The 16183-nt window shown below is 40.3% G+C and overlaps 1 protein-coding gene across 1 annotated transcript in view; it reads left to right on the top strand.

Annotated features, from left to right (window-relative positions):
• The first annotated feature begins 2193 nt into the window (after positions 1-2193).
• Positions 2194-16183, top strand: part of camkvl (CaM kinase-like vesicle-associated, like) — a 40107-nt gene continuing 26117 nt past the window's right edge. The window contains exon 1 of the mRNA XM_020635057.3: positions 2194-2448. The gene's annotated coding sequence lies outside the window, so the exon portion shown is untranslated. The remainder of the gene's footprint in view (positions 2449-16183) is intronic.

Here is a 16183-nt window from a genome sequence, read left to right as displayed (position 1 = left end):
GCCTTTTACTTTTGCTCCTCTGGTGCATTTTATTCATTTACATGTCAGCAAGTTTCTAAAAATCCACATTTTACCTAAAAACACATCAAGGTTATTTAAAAAAATAACTATGCAATTAATGTAAACAGTGGTTGTCATTATTTATTAGGCTGTGACTTTTTGTTAGTGGGTGGTAACTCGAACATTATAGACAATCGTTCATTTGAAAGACTTTAGATAAGCCTTTCCTATATTTGCAAAAACTCAATTCAATATTCGAAGAGCAGGACTTTCAGTTTCAGACTGAATCTTTTTTTGTTCCATTGTGGTATTGGCAAAAATATTCAAATGTGCATTCCAGCACATCCGCAGCATATCCAAGAGGCAGCCAGAAGAGCAGGAACACCTGACAGTATAATGCAAACTTTTGTGAAGCCTAATTATGGTATTATTTTGACACTGCCATTGTAAGTCTAACTTTATGGTAATTGTTGGAGCTGTTGTTGCCAAAACTCTGCCCCACCTTTACACCACTTGGGACTGATGGAGAGATACTGTTTAGCAGTTTTGATTGCATTTGCCCGTTAACATCAAATACAAAGGTTACAAAGAAACCAGCAAGCTTGCCTGACGGGACTTCATAAGGATCTATTTAATATTCCTTTATTTCAGTTTTGCCGTGTCTCACACACACACGCACACACGCACACTCGCACACACACACACACACACACACACACACACACACACACACACACACACACACACAGAAATACACAGATACACACTTAAACACACACTTGCACCTTTGTGAGAATATATTTTCAGCAAATGGAAGCAGCAGCAGACTCAAGGTCTCTTGTGAATGTCTGTGGGAACAGACTGTAGGCACCTGGAGAGAAAGAGAAAAACCATAATGCCACACTGTGTGTGCGCTTATTTCCGTGTGTGTGTGTGTGTGTGTGTGTGTGTGTGTGTGTGTGTGTGTGTGTGTGTGTGTGTGTGTGTGTGTGTGTGTGTGTGGGTGTGTGTGTGTGTGTGTGTGTGTGTGTGTGTGTTTGTGTGTGTTTTGATTAGATCTGTGTGGGTGTGTGTGTGTGTGTGTGTGTGTTTTGGTAGTAGGTAGCTAGAACAAGAAAGATACGTTTCTTCTCCACAAAACTCAACTTCCTCTCTCTTATTCTTTCTCCTTCTTTCCTTTCTCTATCTACCGCCCCCCCACACACTTTACTCACACACTTTACACACACACACACACACACACACACACACACACACACACACACACACACACACACACACCAAATACATAGACACACGATCCACTAACAAGCATGTGCACGGGCATGCAACCTCAGAGACACATAGAAACCCAGTAGTTAGTTCCTGCGTCATTACAGTAGCCATCTGTCAGTATGCAGGCACACATACACTGCCTTGGCTTTGTGTGTGCATCCACTACGCAAACACACACACACTAACACACAGGGCAGCATGCATTTGCACAAGGACACACACATTTATCCTGGATATATCTCACCACAGTGACCCTTTCTGCCCTGCATGCCCTGCTAGTAGTTTGATGGATTTTACATGAAGCTGCAGATTTTAGTGAATCCAATAGGTGAAAGGTTTTCTTCTCCCTTCTTTTATTTCTTGTTATCTTTTCTTCTCTCTCTCTCTCTCTCTCTCTCTCTCTCCCTCCCTACCCACATGAATCTGTGTGTTTCTCTGTGCCTGCCAAAGGCTGATGTCATTGTCCGGCAGCAGTGTGTACTTTCCAGTGTGTGTGAGATGAAATGATGAATGTTGAGGTATAATCCCAGGGTTTAATCCCGGACCACTCCCAATCCGCTGCCTGCACACACACACACACACACACACACACACACGCGCGCGCGCACACACGCACGCACGCACGCACACGCACGCACACACACACACACACACACACACACACAGATAAAACAGCGGAGCAACTCCTCTAACAGACACACAGTTTATTAAACCATTAGAACAAGCAGGATTTTGGGGGGTGGAGGACACATTTGGGCCTCCAGCAGCCTTTAATAATGATCTCACATTATTCAAAGATGCCCACCTGCTAGGCACAGAGAGAGAGAGAGAGAGAGGGAGAGAGAGAGACACAGAGGGGGAGAGAGAGAGATGAAAGATTATTTATTTCTCCTGGGTGGGAGACAGTGAGTGAGAGTGAGTGGGAGGGAGGGCGGCAGTCAGAAACAAGCAAACTAATTCTCACCGAGGAACAGACAGTCGTGCCAGAGCAGGAGCTGCGCTTACTTCACCACCTTCTGGCGCTCTCTGTGTATCTTCAAAGCATCAGTGGGTTTTTTTTTTTTTTTTTTAGCCCGCACGAGACCAGGTACTAACTAGGACCAGAGTTTTCCATTTTGGATAGGGGGCTGCAAACATACGCAACCCACACTTCTCCAAGCCGAGACAATTAAGGTAAGACTGTGTACGCGGCAAGGCTGAAGGCGTGCTGAAATATTTTACCGTTAACAACTCGATGTAATCCCTCCTGGCGTTAGAAAAGCAGTCGATAAAGGGATAAAAAAAAAAAAAAAAGGTTTTTTTTTTCCGAGCGCTGTCGCTTCTGATGATGGAGCACAGCGCGCGTAAAACCGCTGCAGTGAACATCTCCAACTGGCACAGATAATTCAGAGTTAAGTGTCTGTCTGCTCATCGTGCCAAGAGAAGTTAAAAGGAGATACAGTCTGTTATGCGTAGCAGCTGACTTGTTGAATATTTTCAAACATTTTAATCGTACTATACCATGACTGTCTGTTGTAAGCAATGGAGCGATTTTTCGAAGTTACTGGCGTTTACTCCCGATCTTAAAGAGTACATTTGTAATATTTGTACAAGTTCAAGGCTTTCTGTGCAACATACTGTAGCAGTAGAAGGATGAGTTTCTTTACGTAGTCATTCACTTTGAAGCAGGAGGTTCCGTTTATGTCCTCGTACTTTAAATGCTTTAAAGAGAATCATTCTTCAGTTATAGTTGGTCCACTTGGAGATGTCCATTTGATCCATTGAGAAGTTCTTCAAGCTGAGTTACTGGCTCTCTCTGATGTACATGTTGGAGGGGGGGAATGTCCTCTTTAGAGTAAAAGCACTAGTTTCCCCTCTCTCACACCTTCTCCCCACCGGATTCTGTGAAGCAGGTGCAGGAGAAGGTGTGAGAGGGAAAACGTATTCACTTGTTCATTATGCATTAAGCAGTACAGAAGCATTTTCTAACTTTGGGTCTCCATATTTACTGCAGGCTTCTGAATCACGGTTATACATGTTGTTAGCATGTTTTTGAAATAACTAATAATACAGTGAGGTCTAATGTTGAAAGGCAGGTACATATATGCTGTTGATGTATGGACTGTACCGGATGTTTAGGGCACTGCAGGAGAAAAAAATATAGTTTGAATTAAACTAATCAAATGGATTGACTGTCGATTAAGGCCACAGTAAAAAAAAAAAAAAAAAACTGTATCATACTTAATTTTTGCAATGAAAACAGAGTCCACCCCCTGCTGGCCTCATTAACTTGTTTTATAGGAGTGTGTGAGCAATTTGATAAACGAGGAGGTCAGAAAAACATCACAGGGAAAAAAATCTAGAGTAGACTACTACACCCATGGCCCCCCTGAGACAGACTAAAAGAGGCTGCTGAACCAGGAAAGGGAGTAAAGTGGCTGAGGAAAAAAGGCTATACGGATGACAAAGGGGGGCAGACGAGGGGGGAAAAACAGTGAATATTTGCAGTCGTTGGCATATTCATGTCATTGGTGTTGCGGTAGCTGCTCTGTATTTCGAACAGCGCTCGCTTTCAGCCTCAGCTGGGGCAGAGCTTGCTCTGATTTTATGTAACAGTGGGAAAAAAATTGTAACAAACAACTTTTCAGTTACAGCCATCTATCTAAGACTCTTCCTTCTCCTCCTCTTCTTTGCTGATGCTGTCCTTTAAGTCAACCTGAAAGCTCCATTATTTCAGGTTTGAACTTCTCTCTCGAGACCTCATTTAGAGTTTGTGGAAAAGCAGCAGCCTAAAGGACAAAAGGCTCTCAAATCATTGGTGTGCTTTTTCATGTGTACTATAATTGTCTATTGTGCCTCGTTCATGGCAAAAAAAAAAAAAAAAAAAGTATTTGCTGTTATCCTTGGATTTCACTGGACAAGCCAGATAACTGGTATAAGCCAACATACACCGCACATAACCAAACAAAGATGTTTTCAGTGATATGCTCTGAGTTAGTTCAGGTGTGTGTACCAATGTGCTTTCTGCCTTGTGGTCGCCAATCTGCTTCTTCTTTTTTTTGAAGAAGAAGAAATGGGAGATGCAGTTTAGATTTTAACCTTCATCCGCACAGTTAAGTTTGCTGCCTTTTAAAAGACTGAGATTCATTTTGCAGATTTTCAGTCGACTGACCTCTCTGATGTGCACTCACGCAGCAGAAACATTTGGAGAGTAAAGTGTAACAGCAGGAGACAAACAGACAGAGGAATGAATTTGTGAGTCACATTAATGTCATGGCTCAGAAGTACAAATTGTGTAAGGCCGGTATGATGAGATGTTAGTAGATTTATGTAAAGTTTAATTTATGTTTGGCAAACATTTGAGTCCCTGGTTGAGTTCTGCTTGCTGCTGACCTCATTCGACCTCCTCAAAGCCTTCGAATATTCGCTCAGTTCATGCGCTTGTCGACATTTTTGCAGAATGTCTTTAGGAAAAAGAAAAAATACTCTTAATTGGAGGGAAAGTTATTGAATAGTCACTTTGTTAAATCAAAGTAACGCTTTCACCATGGGCAAAAAACTATCTTTGCGTGCGATTCAGGTGGAAAGTTTTAGAAATGTATTCTTTTTTCAAATAAAAAAAAAAGGTTATTTTGAACTGCACTTTCTTGAGATGAGAAAAGACTGGATCATGTTTCTGTGTGTTATAACTGTTATAACTAAAATACATTCCTGTGCGTGAATCTGATCTTAACTCAACAATCTGTGGACAAATGGGTTGTTCGTCTGACTCTCCTCTCTGTAACTGTAACATAGTTTAAATTGTGTAAAAAAGGGAAATGCTGACACAGTTATATGGTAAAATAATCAAAGATGTTCACAAGTGTTCACACTTCTGTGGTTTTAACTCAATTAAACGGAAGAGTGAGCTTTGACTGCTTACACCAGCCTTTCAACATTGCTTCTATTGATCAACAAACGCTTCATCAAGAGGGGTGATTGTCGTCTTTATTACAGTGATCCAATACTGACAGAGAAATGCCTTCATAATGGAAAAGCAGGAGAAGGGATGAGGATGGAGGAAAGGGCGGGCGATGCTCATGTTTACAGTAACAGTGACTGTATCGATCAGCCCACATTTTTCTCAGAGTTGACTCACTGCAGTCTGAAGTGAGAGGTTGAAGGAAATGTACTTTTTAAAATAGAAAATACATAACACAAGAAACATAAATAGCTTCAATATTACTTTTTGATTAGACTGAACAATGAGTGAAAGAGAGAGAAAGTGCAGCAAAAGTGCCCTTACAGAGTCAATATAAGCTATTTTACAGATTTATTTCGTCGATAGGAAACCTAATAAACGGGTTTGTATGGGTGCTGGTGCAATGCGGGCATCAATATCCCATTATAATGTCATAGTAAATTGTAAAAGCTGATAATAGCAGATGTAGTAAACACACTCTGATTCCTGCTGTTGAATATGAATGTTTATCACTGAGATTCTGCTGTTGCTGCATCTGCATCGCTGTGACTTTTCAAACCCCCTCACGGGACATTTGCTCTCTGCCACAATATTTGGTGGCCGGTAATGATCCTTATGTGCCTCAGGGGCTTGGAGACAAAGATTCGCCGAAATTAGCCAAGCTAGAAAAATAAATTGTGTGTTGCTGCAGATAAGTCGTACTGAAGTTGTAGAGCCAGCAGTGCAGGAGTTAAACAAAACAACAACCATAAACACTTCTTGTTTATTTCTGCACACATGCCACCTATGTTACATAAGGATGAGCTTGAGGATAAACTGCACACGCAGCATATGTTTGTTTTTTTTCCCCTAACTGACTTTGGTGCCAGAGGTTTCTCATGTCCTGCCCTCCTTGCTCATCTTCTGCCTCCTTGCTTTCACACACTCTCATCTCATCTGCTCGCTGTCTCCTCCAGCTGAGCCCTCTGTCCCCTGCAGAATCCCCCAATGTGTTCTGTCTCAATCTGTCATAAAGAATATGTATAAAGGGTGCGAGAGAGACTGAGATGATCCAGATATCTATGTAGTAGAGATTTGCATGAATGTCATGTGTTTTACAAGATGTTGCTGCCAGTTTTTTGCATGTGTGATGACAAGCAAATGTGTTTCAGAAAATATTTTTCAGCAATGTTTTAAAATGGGGATAAGACCTGCTAATGTACTCATCTTTAATGTTTCACAAAAGTTTACCCCGAGCACTTTTTATTTTATTTTTATTCATTTTTATACAGTTTTCTCTTGAAACACCTTTAAAGGTCTTAGCATTAAATATGCATTTTCAAAAACAGCTTACATGCAGCAAGACACTTACAGAAGTCTTCCACCCACCAAAAAGTATGTGTCAAAACAAACACCCTATCAACAAAAACAAGTATTTACAAGTTAGGAAAACCCAGGTGGTCAGAATGTTTAGATGAAATGTCCATGAACTCTGCTAGCCTCATATTTTCCCACTTACTCAAGCAGTCTTGTTCTTTATGTTTTCACTAACACTGAATGTCTTCTGTACCAGACGATCATTTTTCTTAAGTCAATTCACTGCTGTTGTGATTTGAAGTGAATAGTCCTTCGTCCTCCAGAGTTCAGTTTAAAGCAAAAAGCATTAAGATTTCTATGCAATGTGAAGATAGCTAGTCCTTATTCGTTTTTTTTCCTGCAATGGTCACACAGCATAAAAAAAAACAGTAAACACACTTCCATGACTTTACATCATTCACATACAACTGATTTTGAGGTCCTACCTTTGCAACATGGGCCCTAAGGCACTAGATAGACTCTTCTCCTCTGTGATCTCCTGTTGGTGGAATGAGTTACTAAACTCCATTCAATCTGCAGAGTAGAAAAAGCTAAAGACCCCGTCTCTTTCATGATCAACTGCACACTTTATGATCATGATGCTACTGATGATATTGATGACAGTGATTATATTTAGGATGGTGTTGATGCTGATTAGAACGTTCATGATGATGAAGATATTGACGATGAAGCTGTTGACACTGTTGATTTAAACACACACGCAAAGGGCAAACTATTCTATACCCTGTGCATTGCCTCTGTGCACTGCCTCTCAGCACCTGTCCTATCAGACTTAAAGCTGTTTCTTAGCACTTACTGACGTTGTTTCCTCCTTTTTTTGGATCCTTGCTTGTGTTGTTCTCACTCTCAGATAGTATGTCGCTTCAGACATAAGCATCTGCCAAATAATATAGTGGAAATGTAGAATTGCATGCTGCTGCCATACCACTCAATACAAGCAAACATTAGTTAACATTCAGTCTTTTCTGTCGTTTATTTCATTCACTCCACTGATTTATGACTGAAAAACATCACATACTCATTCTGTTTTTAGATGGACTAAACTTGTTTATGACGTTAACCAGCAGACAATTATTTCAGAATAATTCCCCAAATGTATGTAGCCTGTCCTAAACATAATACATTTGAGTTATCGAACAGTGACAAAGTATGTGATGTGGATGTAAAGATTAATCGTAAAATTGTGATAAATCGATTCAAAGGTGACAAGATTCACATCGGTACTCTGAGCAATGAATCCCAAAAACATCGTGTGCGTCAGCAGTTGCAAAGCAAGGTATTGAAATTGAGGACGCACCACCGTCTTTTAAATCGGAAGTGTGGAAGCATTTTGGCTTCCCCAAGACAGAAAATGAAAGAGGTGAGAAGATAACAGACAAGACAAAAAGTGTGTGCAAATATTGCAAGAAGACAGGGAACTACACAAATAGCACATTTCAAGCATTTAATCAACACCACATGAGAAGCTCCAATCACCTCCCCTTGAAAAAAAACATTAAAAGGCCAAATCACACTGACAAGTGGGTTTGCAGCCCCTGAAGGAATCCTTTTCAGTCATAATGTGACTTACATTCTCATTTTGTTAAATAAAAATCGTGAGGTTATTGTATTGTGAGCCCAGTATCGTGAATCGTATCGTTAGTTGAGTGAATCGTTACATCCCTAGTAAAGAGGCTAATGAGAGTTATTTTTCATGTCAGAGACGGGAGTCATGATATTCATGGTAATAGACTTTAGCTAAAAAACAACAACAGAAGAACGGCTAGCAGTAGCAGACTAAACACAGTTAGCCCCGGGAAAACTTCTGGAAGATACTTTAGCAGTAACCATATTATTAGCTTTTATTTAGCCCCACAGGAAAGAAATCACTTAAGTTCTCTGTTTATCTGAGAGAATCACTAGCATTGCATTCAACCACAATGCTAGCCATGACAATTTTACACGAGCAAACAATTAGCCAGTGGCAGCTAACAGTTTTCAGCAACAGATCTACAGAAGCAGTGAGCAGTACTTTGCTAGCAGTTAGCCTCATGGATTGTTATCTGAAACAACCAATAAATGATCTATATCATGAGAAAACAGAAGCTGGGGGTCAGGATAGTGTTTTGTAGCAGCAGTAGCTCATAGCCTTTGTAGAAAGTGTTGCTTCGCTATATAAAAAATAACAGCCGTTATATTAATTTTATTGTAGGCTATTTGAGGCTATACAAAACTACAGATTTAGTTCAAACTCTTTCTGCTGTTGGACCTTCCCATTGTATTACATAAACAATATTAGATACAGTTAAAGCCACAAAAAACTACAAAACATTAAAAATGGCAGCAATCCCAGATACAGGTCACTGCCAAAATTTTATCATCTGATCCTCAGGCCAGCGATCTGCTAACCAAATTCCAGACAAATTCTCTTGTAACTTTTTGAAATATTTTGCAGACAGAGAGTCAAAGACAGGGAGAACACATGCACCGAGCAACTTCACTGGCAGAGGTAATGAAAGGACTTCAGCATGTGTTACTACAATAACACACAGAGAGACGTCAGCAAAAGTCTGGCAAAACTCTCACACACACACGCACACACACACACACGCACACACTCACGCACACACACTCACGCACACACGCACACACTCACGCACACACACACACGCACTCGCACACACGCACACACACACACACACACACACACACACACACACACACACACATACACACACACACTCATGCACAGTAAATGTGTTTTTCTTTCTTGCACTGTTGCTGTGGGACAATATATTGCAGAGCTTTGAGGAACCACAAAACTACAAACTCTGATTAAAGCAATGAATCAAATTCTACCAGTGATTAACAAGCAACATGTACCAGTACAACATAGCAAGGGAGGAATGAAAGTCATGAAATCTTCATTAACAGAGCTCATCCTCAGGCCTGGGTAAAATGGGTCTTTGTAAAGTCTTGCATAGGAAAATACGTTCAATTTATAACCATCTTTATGCAAAGTAAGGATTCGTTTTGGGGCGCAAAAAGGAAATGTCATTGAAACCCCTACAATATTGCTTTCCTCCCCTTGAAATGTTGAAGTTCATGAAATAAATAACCTGGTGATGAAAGGATATTCTCCATTTTTCTTCTGGTGATGTGTTCAGACATAATGTAGCTTCATTTCACGTTCATGAAGTTTATGCATCTCACCCCAGGTGATAGCAACCCATCTAATTTACACCATATTTATTTCAGTGCTTCAAAACTTCACTTAAAATTCCCTTTACAGCCCGGTAAAATAACTATCGGTTCCTGACTTTTACTCACAGGGTGTCATACTTCTGCTCTCAGGCGTGACATTCTTCATTTGCTGGGAGTTTAGAGGCAGCTTAATCATACAGAAAAAAGGGCTTTTCTGTGCTCTGTTATAGGATACTGAATTAGTATCAAATAATCAAGGCCTTGTAAATAATTATTTAGGGAGTTACAAAGAGGTACTAATGATTTATCTTTCTGTGGCTCTCATGGTGTTAGAGGAAAGAGAATACACTAGAATTGACAGAAACATGGGAGAAAAGATAAATTAGAGAGGAAAAGAGCAAAAAAGATGGAGAGACAAAAAGAGTACTTAATAAAGTGACATTCATTACCAGAGCCTAAATATGCTGTCTTCTTTGTCTTCATGTCGCCATCTGTCATTTCTCCATCTCCTCTTCTCTACCTTGTTCTTCCCTTTCCGCTTTGCCTAATACTTAATCTCCTTGCCTCTCTTTCTGTCACCTCTCTCTTTCCTCATGGGCCATCTCTCACTTTCCTGTGCTTCCATCCTGTCATCATTTCTCCACATGGTCTTATTTATCTGTGTCATTAGACAGTTGGGTGAATGACTGCTGCGGCCTTTTGTTAGTGAGGAATCAGACATGGGAGACATAATGACGTAGTTTCTTCTCCCAAATAGCCCACTGGTGGCTGGCGGCACACTCTAACATTCTCCACCTAGTCCTAATTTATACTTTCTAAGCCGCTCACCTGTTATTTTTATATATTTATTTTTCTCATTCTGGTCCAGACAGGAGAGAGCAAATCTCTGAGGGCTTGGCTGTCCTGGCTTGCAGTTTCTTTGAGTTCAGCCCCAAACAAGTGGAGAAACTGGGCTAGAACATGGGCCAGCATGACGCTATACAAGGATCAGAAAATTGCTGTTAAAGGTGTAAAAGAAAACACCTAAAATACCATTGACGTAAACGAGTGTAGTCCTCCTACTGTTATATTGAGGGGAGAATATTATGATGAACGTTATTAGAACTTCAGTATAAAGGTTATCATTATGAGCAGTAGTCTCTTACTGCTTCCTCATGATGCTCGTCACTGGGATTCATCATTTGTTCCTTCTCTACCATCCACGGCTACATCACACCTTATGTAACACCCCAAGCTGTTGTAAAGATGGATCCAACAAGTCACAGCTTCATCCATCCGACAACTGTGGCTCCCCATCCGATCATAACCACGGCTGCCAAAACTACAGCCCCTTATCTCCCGCTAGCCATTTCTCTGAATAGCCATTGAGCTAACGCAAGCAACGGACAGCTGCGGTACAGCACTTAGTAATTGAAAACAATTATGTTGTGAACCAGAGGGAATGGTCTGTGTAGCGGGAGACAGATACAGGCAATTAAACACACTTGGAAAATAAGGTACATTTGAAATGCATTTTCCACCAGCAGGGAAAGTGTCAAGTGTCCCCACTTTGTTTGACTGCATGGATGGATTCCGAAAGACGAATCTTTGCTTATGTGACGCTGCTTCAAGAAGCAAAGACAGAAATAGGAATCCGGCAGAGTTTCTGGGCTGCCCGCTCTGAAGCAAAGACATTCAGAGAGAAGAGAAGAGATGTGGTGGGGGGGGGGAAGAGAAAAAGAGGTCACAACTGATCCGGATTTATTGGCTCAGCTGGTCATAAAGGAGGCTTTATTCTCACATTGCATTATGCAAGCCAAGATCTCTGCTAGCTACAGGTGAAAGATGAGTGCTCTGCAGACACCCTTTCTCTCCAACTCTGTGTGTCTCTCTCATCTTCCTCCCCCTTTCTTTTCTCTCTCCTAGAATGGATGAGTTTAATACTGAGGTGGTTAGAAACAAAGAAAGATTTCCTCACTTAAGTGCATTCTTTACTTTGTCTGACTCGTGGAATAGAAGTCAAATTTCCCCTCTTCTGATCCTTACCGCATCTCCACTATTTCCTAGCCCTACTGCCTATACCCTTGTCTTTTACATCTCTTCTTCTTCACCCTGGTTTCTTTTGGTTCCTTTTTTTTTTCCTTCATGCCATTAACTGATTTAATGCTTGTAACCATAATAAGACACAAGCTGATTCTGAGAGGTGTTAAAGCTAAGCTATACTTTGTCTCAAAATATTTGAGTCACTATTTTATTTTAAGCCATATGCTAGTACACACAGTACCAGCCCAGCCTTGGCATCTTAGGTAGGATCTAAAAATGCCAACAGGAAAGAAAAATGTATTTTCTGAGAATTATTTTTCATGGGAATAGAACTTATATTTTGTGCAGCACATGATAGTTGGACAGGTCATTAATTCAGTTACATTGACATTTTTGCGTCATCATTACCTCCAAATGTTGCCATTCGTTGCAGCAAATTCAATTTTGAAAACATATATTTACAGCTGACTTAACACTATGGACTAGTGGTCGAGTAATTGACTTTATCAGCATGCTTGATGGTAAATCTGATCACTAAATTCAAAGCCCCTCAGAAACAGTGACAGGTGGTCTCTACGATGTCTACACAAAGAAACATGGTACCAGGAATTTGAGAAACTTAATGTCGGAAGGGGGGGGGGGGCAGAATTGTGTCGGGAATTCAGATAACATTTCCAGTCTGCTTTATAACAAAGAAAGTAGAGCCAAGAGAGCGATAGGATGAGAAAAAAATGGCAAGAAAAGCAGCTAAATGGGAGAAAAGCTGGAGCATGCTCTGCCTTTGCTCTGACCTGGTTCCAGTTAATCCGCCTACTTTACACGATGAACATTACCTCCACACAGTATTTATAGAGTCTTTTGGTGTGTGTCTATGTAGTGTAAGCCGGTGTGTATATGAATGTGATTTCTTTTTTTATGTGTGGATGTGATTGTAGAGTAAATGCAGTCAATCCATGCCACGTTATGGGTCTGATAGCACAGCTTGAAGAACAAAAGAGTCATGTATAAACCTTTATTTTGAAACAAGATGAAATCCCCAGAAAGTTGAATGTTGGTGCCACTGTGGAGGCATCATCTGATACAGGTGGGTCTTTGATATCCACAAGATGTTTGTTCCAAGACAGGGCCATGTAAGATTCAATTTGAACTTTTCCCTTGAAAGACAATGTCAGTGATATATTCATCAATATGTCAACACTGCAAATAAAACATGTTCAACTTTGAAGAGAGCTTTGGGACCAGCCAGCTTGATTGACAGGGACCCATGGTCTGCTTTCACAACACTCACTCCACAACACTTACATTCATTGTAATAAGGCTTAGTTGAATTTGTTCTGCAGTAATGTAATGTGAAGTCATCTAAAATATGTGTTAGGAATTAGGCTTATATCCCTGGTTTTTGTTAAGTTGTAAAGAACCAAGTATTTTTTGCAGCTAAAAAGATTGCCTCCATTATACATTTCCAGAGCTTTTTGATTATGTCTCTGAGTTTTTTAAGCAATTGTGCATTGTGCTGATAAGCCTGTAATCAAATCAATCTTGTTCTTAAACTGGACTTCCTGGAACATTTTTCATTGTATGGAGGATGGTAAGGTAGCCTTATTGGTTCTGTTATAAACAAATTTATAAACTGTTCTCAATAGTCCCATTTCTACTTCCTAAGAACTTGTAGTTCTTCATGTATTTATTACAGAAGCCTCTGACTTACTCTATTTTTTTCATCTACACACCTGTTCCCTGTTATTCACAGCTCATCAGTTTCCTGAACTTCCCTGCTCTCCTGTCTCCATTTGACTAATCAGTCTCATTTCAAATATACCAGACTCTATCCGTCGTAGAAGCGCCCATTTATTCATTGTTGAGGTGTCCGTTTATCTTTATTACTCTGCCTTGTTACTCTGGCTGTGTGCGCTTTGTTCTTGTGTTTTGCTTTTTTTGATGGTTCTTTAGTGAAAGTGACTCCATTATAATGCCTCTAGTCACCGATTTCCTGAAAGGGCAGGGTCATCCCTCTTCCGCCACGTGGCTATAGCAGGATGACCGATTGGAGAGGGAGGGGTTCACGTGAAGAAAAAAAAGATGTATGAAGCAGGTTTGAGAGAAACAAAAAAGAAAAAAGCTGAAGTAAGCACCGGCCCATCCATGTGAACATGGAACCAAGAACAACAAACCCAGAGGGAGTTTAAACTCACTCTCCAAAGTCGTTACTCCACAATTTATTTACAAAGAGGATATTTGATTTTTGCAATATTAATATGCAGCACATTGTGCCTTTAAGATAGCACAGTTATTGAATTAGAAAATTTCCCCCCAAAAAAGCTCAGTCCAGACAGCAATATCCTAATGTACTGATTAAAACAAATGAGTAATAGACTAATAAATAAACCCAGTTTCTTAGTTTTACACTGTTGAATTTCGTCTGGGACCTACAAGAAGTAAAACCAAACTGAGGTTCTGAGGAATTGAGGAAACCAGCACGATAGATTCTGTAGTTGCAGCAGTGCATTGAGTTACTGGAGCAGGTGGAAGGAGAATTTACATTTCAGGACCAAAAAAATCATCAAATTATTGTTCTACAACATGAGATGTCCTTCTCCTCTAAAACAGAATCCCAGTCAAATCTTAACATAATCTTGTCTCCAGGAAGCTCTACAGGTATACTGAATGCTATAAGGTGTGCACAGTATACCCACACACTGTTTAAAAATAGAGAGGGCCTTGACAGTCCTACACAAAGCTTCATAGCAGAGACCTCTCTGTTGAAATGGTCTCTAGCCTTATGACTCTTATCCAAAACTTCAATCACTGCCTCTTTCTCCTCCTCTTCCCTGCTCCTCCTCCCTTCTCTTCCTCTTCTCTCTCTCTCTCTCTCTCTCCAGGGAGGGGATTGCTTCTGTAAGTCTTCTATCACACTGAATATTTTACAAAAGCACTTTTTTCCTCCCAGCACACACACATTACTGACTTTCTCACGGAAGTCTTTTGGCTTTCATTCCCTCCTGCTCTTCACAACTGTTATCCGCCAAGCTTTGCCTCTGTCTTTCATTCTGCTTCTTTTTTGTCACCCTCATCTCAATCTTATTTTCGCCGCTTTGTCGAGCTCCAGTGTTCACTCTTAATTTCTCCTCACTTTTCCCTCTTCTTCTCACTTCCTCTGAACTTAAAGTAAACCTCTTTGCTCTTTCATTTCTATTAAAACACATCTACTGTTGCTTTCGTACATCCTCCTTTATGACTTTTACAGGAATGCATTAGAGTTAAAGGGCCCTTAAATGGATTTAGTACATTATAATCAATACACACTCCGTTCGGCTATGCTATCCTCATGCTTTGTTTATTCATAATGGAACCTATTCATGCCTTTCCTCAGGAAACATGCTCAGTGAGAAGCTTTTTATCATTTTACCACTTTACGAGAAATAAGCAACTGAACATACAATTAACAGTAAACATGGGGAGGTTAATCTTACCATATCAAAGTAGAACTACATATTCAAGCAGTAATATTATTAAGTACATGGCTGGAGGCTAATAGTTGTTGTAACCTGACCATAAAGTTATCAAATTTGTTGTTTCATCATGAAATGTGACCAAACTCCCCCCTCGATTTTAAACTTTTCACTTGTGATCAATTTGTCGATTAATCGGAAGGCATGCAGTGTTTAAATAACAGAAATCTGATCTTTAAGACTGTCCAACTAGAATGTGGGAGCACGACATGTTGTCTTCGCTATTGCATCGTGCAAAACTACCAAGCTGTAACATAGCGTTCAGCTACTTCGCAGCTAACTTGTTATTTTTTTCATCTCGAAGTTGGCTAGATACTTACTTTGGCTGTTGTTTGACCATAGCTAATGAGTTATCAAATCCTTGTTTTATCTTGAAATATGAATAGGTGAACTGTTCATTTTCTTTTTAGCGGCATGTCAATTTAGAAGTGAGGAAATAATAAAAAGAAACTCTTAATCTATGTTTCTTACAACCCGGATCACAGCAGTAAGACATGATGTGATTTTATGCTCTGTGAATATCGTCCGTCAAAACTGTTGAGCGTTTGGTTTTGAGTCCGCGTCGGAGTTATGCTACTTCCTGTGATTTAGTTAACTTCACTTCAGTCAGGAGAGACAAGTGAATTAAGAACATTATTTATTACAATGAATAATATGGAAATGTGTCTTGACAGAAATACTTTGGCGCTTGGGCTCCATGGGGTGGGTGATGTGTTTGTAGAATGACAATTCTGAGCGTCGACAGAATAAATCCCCCCCATGGAGTCCAGACACTGGTGGTGGTGAAGCTGATGACTTGATGAGACCGGATGGTTGAAGAATTGATGGATGATGATTCTGCAAAGACTAGCGGTGTTGGGGAGGTGGAGGGGCGCATGAAACATAAGCATGAAGGAAC

This window comes from Labrus bergylta, chromosome 12 (assembly GCF_963930695.1).
Source record: "Labrus bergylta chromosome 12, fLabBer1.1, whole genome shotgun sequence".
Classification (NCBI taxonomy): Eukaryota; Metazoa; Chordata; class Actinopteri; order Labriformes; family Labridae; genus Labrus; species Labrus bergylta.
The sequence above is the reverse complement of the archived record's forward strand: the minus strand, read 5'-3'. Positions and strand labels throughout refer to the sequence as shown.